We start from the raw sequence: 19,366 nt of genomic DNA, 5'->3' as shown, positions 1-19,366 counted from the left end.
CTGAATTCTGGTACTTGATCTCCTTGACCTCCTGCAAGTACAGGTATGGTATATTTTAAATAACTGCCCTACAAGGGGGAAAATGTCTGCTGTTATTTAAACCTGTGCTATTTGATTGCAATTTATGACTAAAAATTTATATTTATGCCTAAATATTCTGTGTAGCTGAATCACAAGGCATGTGTGTATATTCAGCCTGGTGACTGTGGGGAGTAACAGTGACAGACAACTTAGAGAATGATCCAACCAGGAGCTGATGTGACCAATGAATTGTAATAGATGTCAGTAGTTTGAGTGATTGTCATCCATCCACATGAAGCTAATGCTGACAGCCTGTGCAATGTGAAGCATGGGAAACTAGTGCAAAGTACTAATTTACTTTTTAATGGAACAGCTGGAGATTTCCTTTCCCACCTTAAAAACACTCTGGAGCAACTAGTTTTGCAATCTTCTGTTTGTTAGCTGCTTTTTTTTTTATTTTTTTAATGACCCAGATATAGAACTTGAGGAGCCAGCTGTGTATGTTGTGCTGCACCAAGGTTTGGACTGGACTGTCCCTGGCTATGAATTCCTCATGCTTTTACGTGAATGTTGAGCAGAAACATTCTTGACCCCCTATTAGAATCAGGAGTATTAATGGAAGAGATGTAGAACATAGAGGAAAAATGGGCAGCTTTCATTTTTCAGTTGTAGTTATGCTGCTGCAACAGTAGACTAGCATGGTGATACATCAAGATTCCCGAATCACTCACAGATATCAAGCATCCCTTTTTTATTTGCTATCTTATGACTATTAGTCATAACTTGCTTTCCTATTGAAATACAGTGGATTATGGGGGGATAAGGGGGAATAACACTGAAGTAAGGAAGCTGCTCAGCTGTGTTTGAGGCACAATGAAACTAATTGTGCTAATAACACCTTGTGTTTAATACTTCTTTGAACCTGACTCTGAATGTCTTCTATAATTAACATTGATCCAAAACCCATCAAAGTCAACTAAACAATGACTGCAGGACTTGGAGGGTTTTTCTTTTTTTCTTTTTTTTCAGAGAAGCATAACTTTCTTCAAAATAAATACAAAACTGGCCTAGATCCCATCAGACCCACATTTCCTGACCTGCTTTCTGTCTCTTGTCAAATAATCCTTGACGTTTCTTTGGTTGTTGGGGGGTGAGGACCCATTTTTGCCTTTACCACACCTTAATTTTTTAGCTAAAGTTAAAAATTAAGTTAGATTTTCTACTCTCTCTCATATTCTTTTTAAACTTTTCCAACATTTACAACTGTTTCCCTTTCATAGAGGTATCTACTTTCTTTTTCTGACCTGGTGGGTTTTGTTGTTTCTTCCTTTTGTGCTTCTCCAACTTTTCACTCCTTTTATCTCCTTCACTGTTTATTCCCCTGATCTGGTCTCTATCTTTCTGACCTTCTTCAGTAAATTTTAGTGATCTGGCAAATCAAAGCCAACTGCAAATATGCTTGCATTCACATGCCAGCTGTTGTAAAGAAACATGATTTCACCCAAAGAAATTGATAGAAACAGTGCCACCCAAACTAAACCAGAGTTTAAGATGCTGGTGGAACAGACTTTTCATCAGGGAAAAAAAAAGTGTCCTGTCATTTGGATTATTTATGTGCTATTCTTTACTAGTTTAGTACTGCTTTTTAGGATACAATTTTGGTGAGGACAAAGTCGTGGAAGCAGAAGCAAACTGTTTATTAGTTACGAGTCAGCTGAGTCCAGCATCTGTCTCCCTCCTCAAGAGCCGAGCACACCCTCACCCTTCAACCAAATGGCTCCATTTTATACCCTGTCCAGGCCAGGGCAGTCCCTGTCCCCTTTCCCATTGGCTGGGTACTTGGGAACTTACATTCTCTCCCAACTGCCTGCTTTTTGTCACCCCCCATCATCCCACCTCCCTCTCAGTCAAGTCTTCAACCCTGCCCCTCTCCCAGCTCCCAGCAACAGCCAACAAACCCACCAAGTCAAATCCAAACCAAACCCAACAACAACCAATACCTTTCATTATTTAACTTAGTAACCTTTTGGCTTCAGCAAAATACCACCCATCTCTCACAATCCACCCTTTCCTTTTATTATCCCTTTTTGCTGAAGCCCTTGATTCAATTACCTTGTCTGGGCAGCACAAACTGACCTCTTTTGCAAAGTAGTTATCAGTAAGATAATTTTTTTCATTCAGTCCATTTCAAATGTTCCTGAGCAGTCAGTTCATGTTGCTGTGCGTAGATCTCCTCCAAATTGTGTAAAATAAGTTGTATCTCCCCCTCTTGTTTCTCCCTTTTTCTATCTCTTTTCCTCAGGATCATAATCCTTTGAGCTCCTGTTCCTTGGTAGATGATTGTTGCACTAGGATTGACTGGCATACTTGTTATCTGCATTCCTTCTATTACACTATTAATCTAATGAAACGTGGGATAGAACAAGGTAAAAATAATAATCCTGCGATTGCACACCCTACCTTCTTCCACCGGGCCATTCCGAATAAGTTGTCCCACCATTCAGAGTCTATCATTGAGTTCATGGGTAATTTCTCTGATGTCCAAAGCTATGTCCGACACTGCCTCTCCATTATCATCGATCTTTAGGCAGCAGTCTGATGTATTAAATTTTCCACATACTCCACCTTTCCTCAGCAAGCAAATAATCCAGGTTAAGAGATTTTGGTATACAGCTGCTCTCACCTGGCTTTGCTGTCTGGCTCTAATCAGCTGTATGATTAGAGACAAGTTCCACTTCTGCTTGCAGCCTAATAATTTGATTTAATATATAAATTGGTGTTCTATAACCCCAGTGAGCGAGGCCAATTGATTTTTGTTTATGCCTCAACATGCGTTATACCTGAGGTGAACAATCACCGGAGGGTCTGCATACGTGTGGGGAGCTCTGTCTCCCGAGAGGCCTGGCAGCCAATCAGGAGACAGGAACCTCCCACTGCTGCTCAGCAAGCCCCGCCCCCCTTGCGGCGGGGCAGATCCCCGGATGCCCGGGAAAAACGCGCGGGAAGTCACGCTGTGGGAGTGCCGAGCACATAAGGCAGTTGGCTGAGGCACAGCCCGGTGGCCATTTTCTGGGGGTTTCTCGGAGGGAGCGGGGGCTCGCCTGGAGGGTCAGCTCTGCCCCCTCCCCGCTTTCGCATTTTCCCCCTTGCAGGCCTGCTCCTTCCCTGGCTGTCCCGTCTGCCCGTGTCCTGCTCTGCTTCGCTGCTTTCCCGAGGCAGCTCCGTGGCCGCGACAACCTTGTGCTTTCTGCTTCCCCGACCGAGCCACCGCCGCCGCTTCCACCCTGCCTGCACCCAGCCCGGTGCTCCGACCCTGACCGCATGCAGCTGCTCCTCGAGTCCTGTTGCTGTTCTTCGCCCACGGCAGGGACACGCAGCTGCTGCTGTACGGAAATCGCGCCCAGCCGCCCCAGGAGCCACGCAAAATCCTCGCAGCGCACACGTTCATCTGCTAAACCCTCGTCGACGGGGCGCCCGGCGTAAAGAGGTAATAATCTGTCCGGTATTCTTTCTCTGACTCTTTTTCCCCCTTCCCCCTTTCCCCCTTTCCCTTCGCTCCTTTTTCTGTCCCCCTTTGGTAGAAACACTTCTTTTTTGTCCGAGAAATCTATTAAAAAGAATCCTTCCCGACTCCCTCTTTTTACAGCGGGACGGGACACCCAGCTACCATTCTGAGCCCAGGCTGCAGGTCCATATGTCTCTGTGATTCTTTCTGCTGGCTACTCATCTTTCCCTTGTATCTGGGATCCTCCTATCTGAATATTCCTTTTCTCTTGTTTTAAATCTTTGAATAGTGGAACTCCCAATTTATTTTCCTTTTCTAATGATAGCAAGAAAAATCCAGGTTCTATAATTCTTAATGTGCAGCTCTCTTTCCACAGTGAAGGAAGCTTAGAGGAAGCTTTCTGCCCACAAATTCAAGATAGTCCACCAGGAGCTTTGCACCAATGTTTAGAGGAGTTAAATAATTTTTCCCAAAATTTGAGCAGTTCAGGTATTCCTTGGAAGGGATTCTTCCCAGAACAGTTAAGCATTCCTGTTTCAGTCTTAGTACTACAATTTTTCCCTTTCCTTTTAGACCAATACCAAAAGGGTTCCTTAGGCCACTAAGTAGTAATACCAGATGTTGAATTGTAAGTACAAAGTCTTTGACAGAGAGTTTCTCCCACAAATGGAAGGAACTGGTTCCTTACTCTCCTTAAGCATTCATTCCCCACAACTTCAGATGTTAGAATCCACCCACCAGGTCTTTCCCATTCCTTAGAAATAATAGAGTAATTACATTTAATTATCTGGAAAGGATCTAACCCAGTTCCTCTCCATGGCCACTCCTCACTCATTAGAGCTCCCCCACACACCCAGCAGTTAGAGATTCCCAGTTCTTTAGCTTTCTTTTTAGCTAGGTCCACAAACAGATTTTTCCCCACCAACGGGAGCTCTAGCTCTTTTTCTAGTTCTTTTGTAACTCCTCATATGGTGAGAAGTTCTTTGGGGATGCTGACATGGGGTTACCTGGGGATAATTTGTGGGAATGTGGATTTTGGCTGGTCTTCTTCCTGCTGATGCACATCATACCTTTTGGCCAGTCCCTAAGAGGAGGTTGCTGGATTTCCTTGTCCCTTTTGTCCCTCCTTGTGAAAGCATACCCAAGGCTCTCCAGGGCAGTGCCATCCTCTGTGGTATCCACACCTGCTTCCTAGGTTCTGTGCAATCCAATAAATCTGCATTCCTTGCTGAGATTCTGCAGGTTTACCAAAATAGCATGCTTTAGAGGGTCACTTCCTTGTACCACTGTCCAGGTTTGGAGAGGAGCTTCCACTGGTCCCTTAACTCGAGAGGCATGAGACCACCCCTTTTCTGCAGTCCTGATAGCTGTTTCAGTCGTTAAAGGTACCTGAAATGGCCTTTCCATGCTGGTGTTAAGGTATCATCTTTCCAAGTTTTTATTAGAACCCAGTCTTCTGGTTTTACCTAGTATATGGGAAATTCTAGAGGTGATGTTTGGAGTAACAACCCTTTTCTTCTAAGGTCCGTGAGAGAAAGTGCAATCACCTGAAAATAATTTCTTTAATACAAATAATTAGTTTCAGCAAACGGGAACCCCTTCTCCCTTACCAGATAAGGTAGCCTAAATAACATTTCATAGGAAGAAACTCCTATATCCTTTCGTGGAGCAGTTCTAATCTGTAATACTGCTAGAGGTAAACATTTAATCCATGATAATCTCGTTTCAATCATTAATTTGGTAATATGGTTCTTAAGAATAGCATTCATTCTTGCCACACGTCCAGAGCTTTGAGGGTGCCCCAGGGTATGAAATTCCCAATTTATATCTAATGCTACACATACAGAATGTAAAATCTTTGAAGTAAAGTGTGTCCCCTTATCTGAGTCTATCCTTTCGATTATTGCACATCTGGGGATGATTTGTTCTAATAGGATCTTAGCCACATGTGAGGTAGTTGCATTTGAGGTAGGAAAGGCTTCTACCCAGTGGGAGAGGTGATCAGCTATTACAGTAAGACATTCCCGTTGCTGCATTTTGGGGAATTCAGTCTAATCTATTTGTGTATTTTGGAAGGATCTTAGGGCTTGGGCTCTTCCCCCACTAGGGTGTTTTCTCATTACTTTTCTATTTACTCTTTGCCAGATTACACATCATTCTGTCACTTGTTTAGCTACTGTGTAGATTCCCATACAACCATAGGGTCTTGGAAACTGATCATATAAAGCTTAAGTTCCCTAGTGTGTTTCCTGATGTAGTCTATTAAAATTTCTCTAGCAATGACTTTATTCACTATTAGTCTCCCATCTGGTCAAAGCTATTTGCCTTCCTGATCTTTTTCACCTCCCAGTTTTTGTAACTGTTCCTCTTCTTCCTTTGTAAACAGCGGGAGTTTTACCTCCTCTGCCTTTCCACCAGGCACTAGTGCTAACATCTTTGTTTCCTCCTCCCCTGCAGCCTCTTTAGCTAGTCTGTCAGCTAGATGGTTCCCCTTTATTTCTAAAGTTCCTCCTTTTTGGTGTCCCATTATATGGACCACTGCAATCTCTTCAGGTAATCCCAGAGTTTCTAGGACTTCTGAGACCAGTTGTTCATGCACTGACTCCTTCCCTCTAGAAGAAATTAGCCCACATTCCTTCCATATTTTTCCAAAGGTATGTATTACCCCAAAAGTATATTTAGAATCTGTATATATTGTTCCCCTTTTTCCTCTAAGTAGTTCCAGGGCTCCCTTTGAGACATATAATTCACATGTCTGAGTTGACCAGTTATTAGGAAACCTTCCTTTTTCTGGCAAACTGCTTTGCTCACCATCCACAATAGCATAACCATTATAGCATTTCCCATTTATAAACTGAGATGCTCCATCAATAAAGATTCTATTTCCTTCTTTCCATATAGAAATTGAGAGGGGTTTAAACTTTTATCTGTGATTAGTGTCAAATCCTCCTTCTCCACTAGAATAGTTTCATATTTTAAAATTCTAGAATGTGTCAGCCACCTCCCAGACTTTTGGTTTAAAATTGTCCTGACTGTATGTGGAGTAGCTACAATTAAAGTACCCCCAAAAGTTAATTTTGTGCTCTCTTCTACTAATAAAGCAGTATCAGCTATAGCTTGAACACAGGTGGGCTATCCTTGGGATACTGGATCTAACATATCTAACATTTTTGAAAGGTATGCCACAGGTCTCTTCTGCCCTCCCCACACTTGGGTTCGTATTCCATAAGCTGTCCCCTCCTTCACATTAACATACAGATAAAGAGGTTTTTCTAAGGAGGGCAGTGCTACAGCAGGTGCTTGAATTAATTTCTTTTTTAAATTTTCAATTTGCTGTTCCTGATTCCTGTCCCACTCAACTTTTTCCCTCTCCTCTTGTAGTTTTTCATACAAAAACTTTACGTGCTGGGTATAATTCTCAATTCATAGGCGGCAATATCCAAGCAAACCTAAGAATTTCGTATTTCACACTTGATTTTAGGAAAATACATAGCAACAATACCAGAAATACGTTCTGGGGTTATCCTCCTCTGCCCTTTACTTAACAGATGCCCAAGATATTTTACCTCTTCTCCAATTTATTATTTAAAATAAATAAATTTTAATTTATTCTTATACACTCTCAATCCTTTTTCTCTCAAAAAGTTCAATAGCCTAATTGTGACATCTTGAACCTTTTCTTTCCCTTCCCCTTATATTAACAGATCATCTATGTATTGTAACAACTTTGCCTCTGGATTTAGATTAAACTCTTCGAGCACTTGTTCTAGAATTTCCCCAAACAAGTTTGGAGACCCTGTAAATCCCTGGGGTAAAGAGGTCCACCATAACTGCTGCTTTCTCCCAGTAGTGGGGTCTTCCCTTTCGAAGGCAAATATATCTCTGCTGTTTTCTGCTATTGGACATGTCCAAAATGCATCTTTCGGGTCAATTACACTGATCCACGTATGATTATGGGGAATCTTGCTTAGTCAAGTATATGGATTAGGGACTACTGGGTGGCATACTTGTACAAGTTCATTTATTCCCTCAAATCTTGAAGAAATCTGTATGTCCCATCTGGTTTCCTGACCGGTAAGATAGGGGTATTATAAGGGGACATGCAGGGTTCTAGTAATCCATCCTTTAAAGGTTCATCAATTGTATTCTGTAATCCCCTCCTTCCTTCCAGAGATACGGGGTACTGTTTTGCCCAGACGGGTTGGCTCCCTTCCTTCAATTTTATTTCCAGGGGAGAGGTATTTGGCCCCCCTCTATTATCTTTAGCCACCCACACCACCGGATTTATTTCCCTCTCATCTTCTATAGTCAATTTAAATAGTTCTACCACCATTCTATCTCCCTTTGGAATTACCCCAATCCCCAACTGCACTTGTAGGTCTCTCCCCAACAGGTCGGTGTCAGCCTCTGGTATTGCTACAAAACTAGATGTTATTTCTTTACCATTTCCCAAAACCATCACTTGTTCTACTGTGGGGGCATGAATCCCTCCCTTTTCACCCCAATTATTCTAGTTTGGTCGGTCCCTTTTACACACGCAAGGGGCGTTTTAATTAAACTTGATCTCTCAGCTCCTGAATCAACCATAAACACATATTCTTCTTCTTGGGGTTCTGATTTTAAATTTATCAAGGGCTCTTCATTTTGGACCCCGAAAAATAGAGTCCCTGACACCCCTAATCTTGTGCATAAGCTCCTGATTTCCGTCATTTAAAAGGTTTTAACCTCTCTATGTAGTTCTGGGCACTCTTTTTGAAAATGTCCCACTTTTCCACAATAGGAACATTTCTTGGGACCTGCCCGCCAGGTGGTCATCAGCTGTCCTCTTCCCTGAGGTCCCCTAACATTAGGCTGAAGGCTTCTCCTGGCCACTCCGCTACCTCTCCCCACCTCATTTCCAGTTTGCTGTTTTAGTACTTGTTCTACAATGGCCACCATTGACTTGATCTTATTTTTCTGTTTTTCATCATCCCTTCTAAAATAAACCTTCTGAGCTTCCTTCAACAATTCACTTAAATCTTTTTCACTCTGTTTTTCCTTAATTTCTTCCTTATATCCGGTCATGCTTTGGTAACAAAATTTACTTCTAATAGTTCTCGGCCTGCAGCACGTTCAAGATCTATTCCAGCGTACTGCTGCACATTTTTCCTGAGCCTTTGTGACTAGACAGAGGGTGGCTCATCTTGCTGGTGTTTATTTCCAAATGCCTTTTCAAAATTTTGTCCTTTTGGTGCTGCCTCCCTAATTTCCCTTACCACTAACCTTCTATAATCGGACTTATTATTCCTTCCCTTGATTGTGTTCTGATCCCAATTAGGTCTTCAAAGGAGGAATTTGTATTCACCAGGTATCTCCCCTTGAACATCGTGTGGATTTTTTCTCTCCCATATTCTAATTTCTGCAATTCTTATCATTTGTCTTTTTTCTGGGGTAAATAGAATTCCTAAAATAGATTGCATTTCCTCCCAGGTATAAATATTTGGGCCTAGGAATTGATCCAGTTGTTCTGCTAGCCCCAAGGGGTCCTCTAGTATATTACTTATTTCCCTTTTAAATTCCCTTACTTCAGTACAGTTCAAGGGTACATTTTCAAACCCTACCCCTGCTTGTGCTCCATGCATAGGTACCTCCCTCAGGGGAAACATGGACATATTTGTGTTAGCATCCAAGGTGGTACTTGAAAGGGGGAAGGGGAAATTTTGGATTTCCTTCTTTCCAGTTCCTCTTTCATTGTGCTGGTTCTGTAGTTCTACTCCTCTGTGACAGCTGGCCTGTCCTGTTTTGAGATTTTATTGTGTCATTAAAACCGGCCCCACTACATGGGCCTGCCATCTGTGGGGATGAGCCTCACCACACAAATCTGCCATTTTATGGGAACCAGCCCTGCCATTGTCATCCCCTTGCTGCTCTGCTGCTTCTGCCTCTGAATTTAAACCATTTAGTCCCCTGTCAGACACATAGGGAGGGGGTAAGTGGTTTATAGGATCCCATTTTCCCCCTCTTTCTCTTCCCTTTTAGCTCCCTTAAGCTCTTGGTCATGAATATGGATGAGTATTTTCCCCAGCATGCAGCATAATCCCTTTCTTCTATCTTAAGAGGTTCTTTCATATTCACATAAACATTTAGTGCCTGACATATCCATTTGTCCAATGACCCATACCTTGGCCAGTACGATGAGTCTGGCCCAATAGGTTCGTTTGTCCATTCGAACATACAACAATGGATTATTTTTCCCTGATCCTTCCCCTGGGCACAAGCCAACTCCTCTTGTCCGCAGTTCCTGAGCATCCTCCCTAAAGGACTGTTTGGAGGTATGCGCAGAATGGAGCTCTTCCCTCTCCACTCCTTTGGGCCTTCCTAGTGCAGCTGTTGCCCGTTTCGTAACACTCCTCGCAGGACACCTTTCTCTCAAAAACCACTCACTTCATCCCTTTGCTGGCCACACCCCTCGTGGGATAACAGAACTGCAGTTAGGAGGACTCCACACTCGCTGCACAGGCAATTCTTCGTCTTAAACACACTCACTCAGTGCTGCCTCTCCCAGCCACCCAGATAGTACTTAACAGCCAATTTTCGCACCTGGCTCCTGTGCACAGGTGTTACAGGCTGGCAGGTGTGAACTCTGTCCTTTCTCTGCCTTTTCTCTCCCCTCCTTTGCTTCGAGAGTCCCCTGTCCGGGTCTCACCTGCAGGCCTCATGGGGCAAGGCAGCAGGTCGGGGCTGCTGAAATCAGCAGGGCTCGCCTTCCCCTCCTCCTGTTGTCCTACCTCGCAGGGTCAGAGGTCAAGTATCCAGGATGAGTCTTGGAGATTGTCCTCATTAAAATTGTATCAAAAAAGTTAGTCCATTTCTAACAAAGTCATGGAAGCAAAAGCAAACTGTTTATTAGTTACGAGTCAGCTGAGTCTGGTGTGTGTCTCCCTCCCCAAGAGCCAAGCACACACACACACCCTTCAACCAAATGGTTCCATTTTATACCCTGTCCTGGCCAGGGCAGTCCCTGTCCTCTTTCCCATTGGCTGGGTACTTGGGAACTTACATTCTCTCCCAACTGCCTGCTTTTTGTCACCCCCCATCATCCCACCTCCCTCTCAGTCAAGTCTTCAACCCTGCCCCTCTCCCAGCTCCCAGCAACAGCCAACAAACCCACCAAGTCAAATCCAAGCCAAACCCAACAACAACCAACACCTTTCATTATTTAACTTAGTAACCTTTTGGCTTCAGCAAAATATCACCCATCTCTCATACTGCCCATGCAGGCAGTTGGAACAACATGACATTTAAGGTCCCTCCCAGCCCAAACCCTTCTATGATTCTATGATCATAACTGAAACCATCTAATTTCATATTGTCCTGTTTTAAAGATAAAGTTTATTGTAATTTTCATTGTGCTTTGTTTCTCTGAAAAATGCAAGTGTAAAGTCCATAGTGTGAATTCTTTTTTCCTAGCAATTGCTCCTTTATACTCCTCTTACACATTACAGACTAGGAAGCAGAGAGATTTGCGGAATAAAGTTTCCCTGTTTGTTATTTTCAGACTAAAAGTACTAAATTCTCAATATAAAAAATGGATTCCTTAAAATGCACTTAGTATCTCTTAAAAACTTCAGGAAATGTGTTATCTTAAATGGGGTGATATACCTGCTGCTCCAGCGTTTCCCCAGTTCTGAAATAAGGAACTGGTGAAGAATTAGTGAGGCATTAATTAAGGATATTATTGAACCTTAGATTAGTATTGTGCATAGTACAAGTTGCTCAGCAATTTTCTGTTTTATTAAACTGTCTCTTTCAGTAAACAGAAACTTCTGGAGGACTTTTTTTTACAAATTTTGGGAAAATCATCAGGCACGTGGAGGACAGAGTCTTAGTTCTTGATGTGAGCATCTCCTTTCTTGTCTGTACCTCATCTGTTTGCCATAAGAAATCAAAGTTTTCTGAAGTTAAATGTTATAATCTTTTACAATAAAGCACAGTGCATGCAGCATAAGGTCTTATTTTGCTAGGAAAGAAAAAAGTATAATTAATGAGCTGGCAGCTTATGGCTTCAAGACCACTTGTTATTTGGTTACTTTTCTTGTGTGAAAACAGATCACGTAAGAATTGTACAGAATACTTCTAAAGATGTAATACTTCTCTGAAGAGTTATAGCAACTTAAGAAGAAAATAGCAACTTAAATTTAGTTGTCTTTGTACATTTTAAATAACATTACATTCTTTTATTTTTTTAATGTTTTCTTTTGGGGAATATTATTTAAAAATAACTAGTTTTAGTAAATTATTTTCCCTAAAGCACGCTTCATTGCTTAGGTTATTCTGGTCAGAAATGCAGGAATCAAACACTTGTACACCGAGGCTCCTTGGCTTGTCCATGAAGCTGTTCTCAATTGCAGACTGGATGCAGAAAAACTCATCTACCACTCAGACTCAATCTGGTTCTGAGTTCTGGCCCAGGGCGGGAGCTCACACCCACTGAACTCATTCACTGATGGGAGGTGTTATCAGGTTCCAGGGAAACTTCTGGTAACGGCAGTGTTGGACCAGAAATAATTCTGGTTTTAACTGATCCCTGATTTATCAGTCTAAAACTCTACAGTTCTGTCAAGAGCTTTATTTTGCTTGCTGTTATATTATCAGGCTGGTAGTTGCTTATCTGGGGTTATGGGCTGCCATCTAGTGAAGAGAAGGGAGAACTTGCTGAAAAAGAGCTGCACTCTAAGAGCCGCATTTCGGTATGGGTTGTAATAGAAAGTAACACTAAAGCCCATGATAAACCTGTAGTAATAGTCATGGAACACACAGTCTTCACACGCAAAAAGAAACAGACAAGTAAGATAATTCCTCTCCTGAGAATTTTTGTGAACAAGAGCTTGCTAACAACTTGATTTAATAATTTTAGGTTGACTGGTGTAATGTAAAAAGTGTTATTCTGCTTTACCAGGATCTGAAATCTATGGGTGAGTGACAGTGGATCCAGTTCAGAATCTCTGTGACTCCCTCAGCTGCAATACTGAGGTGCTGCTTTGCCCTGGAGTAGTGCCCAAGTATAGCCCAGACCACCAGGAATAGGGATGCATGTCTGGGATGGATGCCTGGCTGACTCACCCTCCCTCTTGTGCAGATTCAAGATCCTGGTATGTAAACAAAGCATGCATGGGATGGTAAAAGGCATTTTTACATCCTGGCGGCCTTTTTACCTTTAGGAAAAAACATAAGGAGTTAGACTTGATTTTCTTGCAACTTAAAAAAAAAGTGATTGCTGTGTATATGATATGAAATCAAAGGAGAGAATCATGCATCAAGTCAGATTAATTCTAATTTCCATAGTCTCTTTTGGGTCTCCTGAAGTTTTTGCCCAAATTAGACTAGTGTTTTGTTAGATAAATGCAATAGCCTTTCTGCATTCACACTCAGGAGAAACAAGCTCTCTAAGACCATGTTTTATCTGCTCTACTTCAGCAGTCTGCCTTAAGGAAAGATCAATCCTATCTTCAAGTGCCTCTTTCTGCCGTTTAAGATGTATTTCACAGTAGACCTGAGACCTTTGCATGGGTGACTCTGATACTTGGTGTTTTGCAGTTTATAGTAAATGAGCCTGATGGGGGTTTCTGTTTTGTTGGGGCTTTCTATGTGTTTGTGTGTGTTTTTAAGGTGGCAGACAGCATTGTATCAAATTTTAACGAGGACCCTAGCCATATGGAGAGGAAACTCACACAGGTAAGGCTGTAATTGCAGTTATCTGCAAGAAGATGGCATGTGGTCAGTGAGAATTACAGCACTAGTGTAAGGCCATACCAGAAGAATGTGTCAACGCTTTAAGTGCTTTCAAATACCCTTAAACAGATTCTAGCGCTTCAGGACAGTAATTATGACTGCTTTCCCATATTGTACAATAATTGCAGACTGTTTGCTTGTTAATAGCATCAAAATACAGACAAATACTTATAAAAAGGCAGCTTATTTTTTCCAGATGACACTGGGGAAACACTTGAATAATCTACAAGCAAAATATTTTACTTTTTTTACTTACTTATTGAAAGAAAATTTTTTTCTAAGTTGTAGGATGGCATTGGAAGATTAAGCTTTAGTTCCTTTCACTTACTGCATGTGGACACTTGACAGTCATTACTAATGAAGTGCTGCTTAGCTGCTTAATAAATCTTTCCCTTCTGCTTCCTGTAGAAGTTTTGATTCAACTAGTTTAAAACAAATGATCATCGTTTATTTTGGTTTAGAATTTTTTATGATACTTGGTTGGGGGCTGTTTGGTGAAAATGGATGCTTTTCAAGGAAGGCTTCAACATTTGAGGTGTTTTCCTTTAGGTTATGCTAAATGTTAGTGGTCAAACTGATTTCTTCTACAGCTGCCATGCCAGTTTAACTTGTAACATGCTGCGGACTGGCTGGTAACACTGCTAACACATAGCATGTTGTTGGGCTTTTTGAAGAGCTAAGTGCAGCTAGTCAACCTGTTCTCAGGTGGTGTTTGCAAATCAGTCACTGGCAAATAGAAATTCATGTCCTGTGCCAGTAGGAACTGTGCTGGTGTACAGGAAATCCACATCTGAGACTCCCCAGGAGAGCTGACTTTTCATCATTTCTGTTTACACAAAACTGCTGCCTTTAGGTATGTGTTCTTAACAGGCAAAAACAGAGCAGAGTTTATGAGCATTTGCTCCGTTCTGGTTTGTTTGTTTGTTTTCCTAGTAAATTCCAAAAATATGCTGCATTAGATGATGGCATCTCAGTCAGTCCATGCCAGATACAGCACCAGTAAGGGACAACGGCGGGATCACTCATGCATGGCAATGTTTGATTAGCTCAAGGCAGAGTGAGGGCTGCTAATTACAGCTGTGCACAGCTGGAGTCACCACCAGTTCATTTCACTCCAGTCAAGACCATCTCTCTGCATTTACCACAGCTGAGTGTGTGAGGCAAGGGGTTTTTTTTCCCTAATTGTCACATTTTCTGTTCTGACTTCATGGTTGTTTGCCAGCAGACTCAATTCTGCCATGCTTTGGGCACTCTTATGAAGTACAGAACTCAGCATGAGCGACCAGCCTTTCTTCTGGCTGCTTTCAAGCAGAAAGTGTTACCGTTTTGTTCCAATCATTATTCTTGAGGTAAATAACTAGCCTTTTCACAAATTTCAAAAAACTGAACATATTTGTACAGTAAAATTAAGTTCCGTAAATTTCCAGAAATGGAGTTTGAGTAGTGGCTTGTACCAAGAAAACACCACTAAACAGTACTATTGATCATGATGTTCACAACACCCTAAGAGGAAACAAACTGAGAGATGACTAAATAAATATGTATTCAAGTGGAAAAATTAATGAAAAAAAAGTCACAAGAAGCCTTATTAATAAATGAAGACAGTTTATTACTTCAAGTGTTAATGGTAAAAAAATTCAGCACAGCAGTTGCATTTTAACAAGTGAAACTACAATTAAGTACTAAGTTCTAGTTCACTAAACAGATGAAACCAATGCTCTTTAAAACAGTTAAGCATCATACAGTACATCTTATGAAGACCTGTAAATTAAAGAACTACTCCTTAAATTTAGAGATTAAAAAAATTCTGCATTCACAGTTTAAACTTCTTTTTTCTCCCAATCTATTTTGCAATTCTGTGCCTGCAAGGTAAGATTTGATTATGCGATATTGTGATACAAAAAGGTTGTAATCAGGCAGTATGTTTCAAGACAAAGCAGATCACAAAGCAAGAAAAAACATTTATACCCTGGCAGCTTTAAAGTGTGATAAATTGCAAATGTAGAATATGGTAAATATGCACATTTTTTCTGTTGTTTTCTGTTCTCCAAGTCTGGGAGAGCATGATCTCACAGAGGTAAAATGTGTATAAAAGCAAGTAAGGATGTTAAAAAGCTTCCTATTTGTGAAAATATACTTCTAATTTAAATGCTCCATGAACAGATCTAAGAAACTTAATAATCCACCACTATTAATTTGACTGATTTCTGCACATCTGCCATGTGCGTCTAAGTTTTGGATACAACAGCTCTAGGCAACAACAACCTGAAAAACAAATGGAGGTAAGAAAATGGGTAAAGGTGGTATTTAATTTATAAAACAGGCCCACATATTAGCAATACTTCAAATTTAGTCAGCAAAGGGAATTGTCAAGTGTTTGTGCTGTTTTCCCAAATATAGTTTTAGAGGCCCATCTGTAAACAGATCTGTGGATAATTTAAGAGATTGTATAAATCAAAAGGCCAGACACATCTCTGGTGTATCTATACCAGGGTAAACCTGTGCGGTGTACCAATCCAGTGATCTAAAATGTAACAACTTCATCTGCTCCAAAGCATGTGAGCTACACTTACGAACCTTTTTTCCCTTTGACATCCTTAACTGTACCAGCTGAACACCTGTGTGAACTTGAGGCACCTTTTAACATTGCTCTCTAAGTTGTTGTTGATTTCAAATAACTTTATATATCACTTGTCCTAGACACTTGAGAAAAACACTGTTTTCAAGTGGGCTTTTTCACAGAAATGCCTTTTAAATCTTACCATAGATGGTTTTGGTCTATCTTTCTTTTCTTCCTTTTCCTTTGCTTCCAGTTCCATGTTTTCGCTTTCAATGAGAGTGATTAGAGTATTACACCTCCTTTGCAGCTCCTCCTGCATTACACAAATATTCAGTCAGTATCTTAGGCAGCCACTTGATGTAAAACTCCCATTAGAATATTAAAAATGCTGATGTGAAGGTAAGTATTTCACTGGATCTTGTCAGCGTAACAAAGAATAAAATGTTTCATGATACTGGCTGGCTGGTTTCACAGGAATGGACTCAATCACAGATGTTTGCTTTTTAAAACACATTTGAATTTGACTCAAATTGGAAAACAGTACGTTAGAATTTCGAACTTCTCCTCCCATTTTAGTTTAACTGCACTTGCCACCTGCTACAGTTGTAGCAAAGTTATTAATAGGTAATTGTATTGTTCCTATGCACCTACCTCAGTATTCCAGCAGCTATTTAATTAGCCTGGGTATAACCATATTGTCATAGGCATTCATGAACAAAAAAGAGCAATATGTATATGCCATTGCAGTTCTGCACTTGAGAAAATAGTAAAATCTGAATTCGGATACATTGTCTTAATTCATCATAGATTTTTCTTTATCAAATCCTAGTTTGTGAAGCATACAGATTAGGAAGCAATCCTCCTCTTCAGTGCAGTTCTTCCCTTTGTTAGTACCATAGGATATTCTTCGTTGGTGGAAAGGGGCTTTATATCTCCCAATCTGAACAAAACCGATAAGACCACATAAAGCTAAGAAATAGGTCAGAATTAGCATGAAAGTCTTTTGTATGAAAGAAGTACATCACATGAAGACGGAAGACAGGATCTTTTGTGATCTCCCATGTTAAGTCACCATAAGAAAAGGACTGTAGGTTCAGGACAGTGCATTTATCAAAGCTGTGTAAACTGGCAAATTCTGCTTTAGACAACAGCTTTCTAATATTGTGAAACACAGACAAGAACAAAAGCCTGCTTTGTTAGGTAAGTCTGTCTTTTTAAGTGCTCAAAAGAGGTGTGTCTTTCTCCTCTCTGTTTCTAGCTCCCTCTGTCTCCTGCTATCTGCCTATCTCTGTCTCTGCTTATCTCTCTACCTGTCTCCTGCTGTCTCTACCGGTCTCCACCTCTTTCCATCTCTCTCTGTCTCCGTGTTTTTGTCTCTGTCCCCCCATCTCTCCATTTCTCTTGCTCGCTCTCTCTCTCTCTCCAGCTCTCTCTCCTGTTTTTAGTTACATGTATCCAGAAAGAGCTGTGCTCCTTCCCAAAGCTTGTACTACCAGGAGTTGTTTACACTGCACTCTGGACTGTGTGCTGTAATACAGATGATTGTTACAAACACCAGGGTAGGCCATAGCTAAGGTTGTCACCAAAGCACTTCGGTAGGATGGAAAAGCCATAGGAAGCAATCCTGAGCATGATGCAAAGAGGCCAATGTCATACCCAGCGTGTCTTCATAACTCAGCAGCACTGGCCAGACATAGGTCCTGCATCTTCCCTCACTAGCATCAGGAAACAAAGCAGGGAACAGAGCAAACAACAGACATGCCTTTAGCTGATAAAGAAGCTTCCCTTGCTAGTGTCATGTGCTGCAGTATTGCAAATGCTATTTTTGAGGGGGTAGATACAGGAATCTTCAGTTTAAAAAGGATGCAATACAGGCCAGAAATATTTTTGTGTGTCAGTCTCCTCCTCATAGGAAAACAGTCTCTTCAGATAGAAACTGATGTAAGAGCAATACAGTTTTACATAGAGAGGCAAGAGGCCAACTGAGTGGCCAAAGACAAGCAAGTGCCTAAAAGACAATTAGGTATTTAAATAAGAATTTTTCACACTTACAAGCTGCTCTATACCTTTAAAAATGTGGTGCCAAGGCCTTGTAGCTATGCTACAGTGGAAACAGTTCTGAGACATGAGAGGAAAGTAGCTAAGTAGACTCAGGTAAAAAACCTAGTTCTGTCACGTTTACTGTGTCCTGCTCTTGAGGAGGAGGTGGTAAAGGTTAACTACTGTTTAGCAAATACAAGGAAAAGGGAAATCTCTCCCACTAAGCATTGTTTGTCAGCATTTTCTTTTTCTCAGCATCTCCTTCTGCAAAACTTAACAAGAACTGGAGACAGTGCTACCCGGTTAGATTTAAGATGTAGTGAAGTGAGTCAGCAACAGTTTACATATGCATTTTAGTAAAAAGCCCACCGCCAAGGGCTGAATAGAGTCTTCTAGGTTTTAGGACAAAACTAGTGGAATTGATCAAAAGCACCAACTCGGAGGAGAAATGGTGATGCGATTCCCCCCGGGTCAAGCCCCTTTTCTTCTCTGGAGCCCCCCACCCCAGTTACTAGTTGGACTTGTTGATGACAGTGTCTCATGAAGATTTTGTTCTCAGCTTTGGTTCCCAAGAAGAAGCAAGATAGGAGAGGGGCCTCTTAGGCCCCGGGCCTCGGAGCTCTGCAATGGCTTTGGTCTTTCTAGCTGGGGGAAAGGGGAGGCAAAAGTAGTGGCAAGGTTACAAATACAGAACAGGAAAAAGGCAAAAATAACTCCGGCATCATTCCCCCCATGGTTTTTAGAGACTAGCAAGACTCAACCTTGACTACTGTCTACTGCATAGTTAACCGCAATGTCGTGTCATCCAGCCAGCTATGAGAAAAAGACTCACTAGAGAGAGAAGTAGTATGAAAAAGGTTGGATTATGCTGGCTTTTTTTTTTTGCATTTTGTTGATTTGTGGAGTTTTATTTATTTTTTTTTTTTGGTTGGAAGGTTCTTTGTTTGTTTTTTTGGTCTATTTAATGATATTTATTTCTATTTTATTATTTATTATTTATTTGTTTTTGTTGTTTTTGTTATTATCCAGGCCTCGTTCAGTAACTATGAAGTAAGCGTACCGAAGGCATATTGAACGGGCAGTGAGCTTTTGGAAAGCTTCTTTAGAATAGGAGTTTGCTTCCAAATTTGAATGAAAGCCTTCTTCATTTTTTACCTTGGATTTCGAAAAGAAGAACAATTCATGTCAAGAAGAATAATGCGAGTAGGCAATGAAGAGCTATTATGTATTGTAAAACTCCAATAGACAAATCAAGGACCTGTTGTAAGGCTGTGATTGTGTCTGCAATGCACTTTTCAGGATGTTCAGACATCCTTCACGGGACCAAAGGTTCACTTTGGAATGAAAGCCTCCAGGGCACGGGCTTGATCTTGATTTAGGAGGCCAAACATACCAGACATCATGGTTGCATATTGAAAACCATTTGTGCAAGTGGTTCATGTGGAGAGCTTTTGAATAGATTTGGGATA

The 19,366-nt window shown here is 41.2% G+C and overlaps 1 long non-coding RNA gene across 2 annotated transcripts; it reads left to right on the top strand.

The window, feature by feature from the left end:
* The first annotated feature begins 2,697 nt into the window (after window positions 1-2,697).
* LOC146422269 (uncharacterized) lies at window positions 2,698-15,504 on the top strand. Of its 2 annotated transcripts, XR_014848212.1 has the most exons (4): window positions 2,698-3,508; window positions 12,465-12,657; window positions 13,175-13,240; window positions 15,461-15,504. It is a non-coding gene; the product is annotated as an uncharacterized LOC146422269 (long non-coding RNA). The 2 variants fall into 2 exon arrangements; XR_014848211.1 differs by lacking the exons at window positions 13,175-13,240; window positions 15,461-15,504 and having other exon boundaries at window positions 12,465-12,806.
* The last annotated feature ends 3,862 nt before the right edge of the window (window positions 15,505-19,366 follow it).

The sequence above is a fragment of the Lichenostomus cassidix genome, unplaced genomic scaffold (assembly GCF_008360975.1).
Source record: "Lichenostomus cassidix isolate B80296 unplaced genomic scaffold, HeHo_3.0 HiC_scaffold_902, whole genome shotgun sequence".
NCBI classification, from domain to species: domain Eukaryota; kingdom Metazoa; phylum Chordata; class Aves; order Passeriformes; family Meliphagidae; genus Lichenostomus; species Lichenostomus cassidix.
This window is presented reverse-complemented; position numbering and strand designations above follow the sequence as displayed.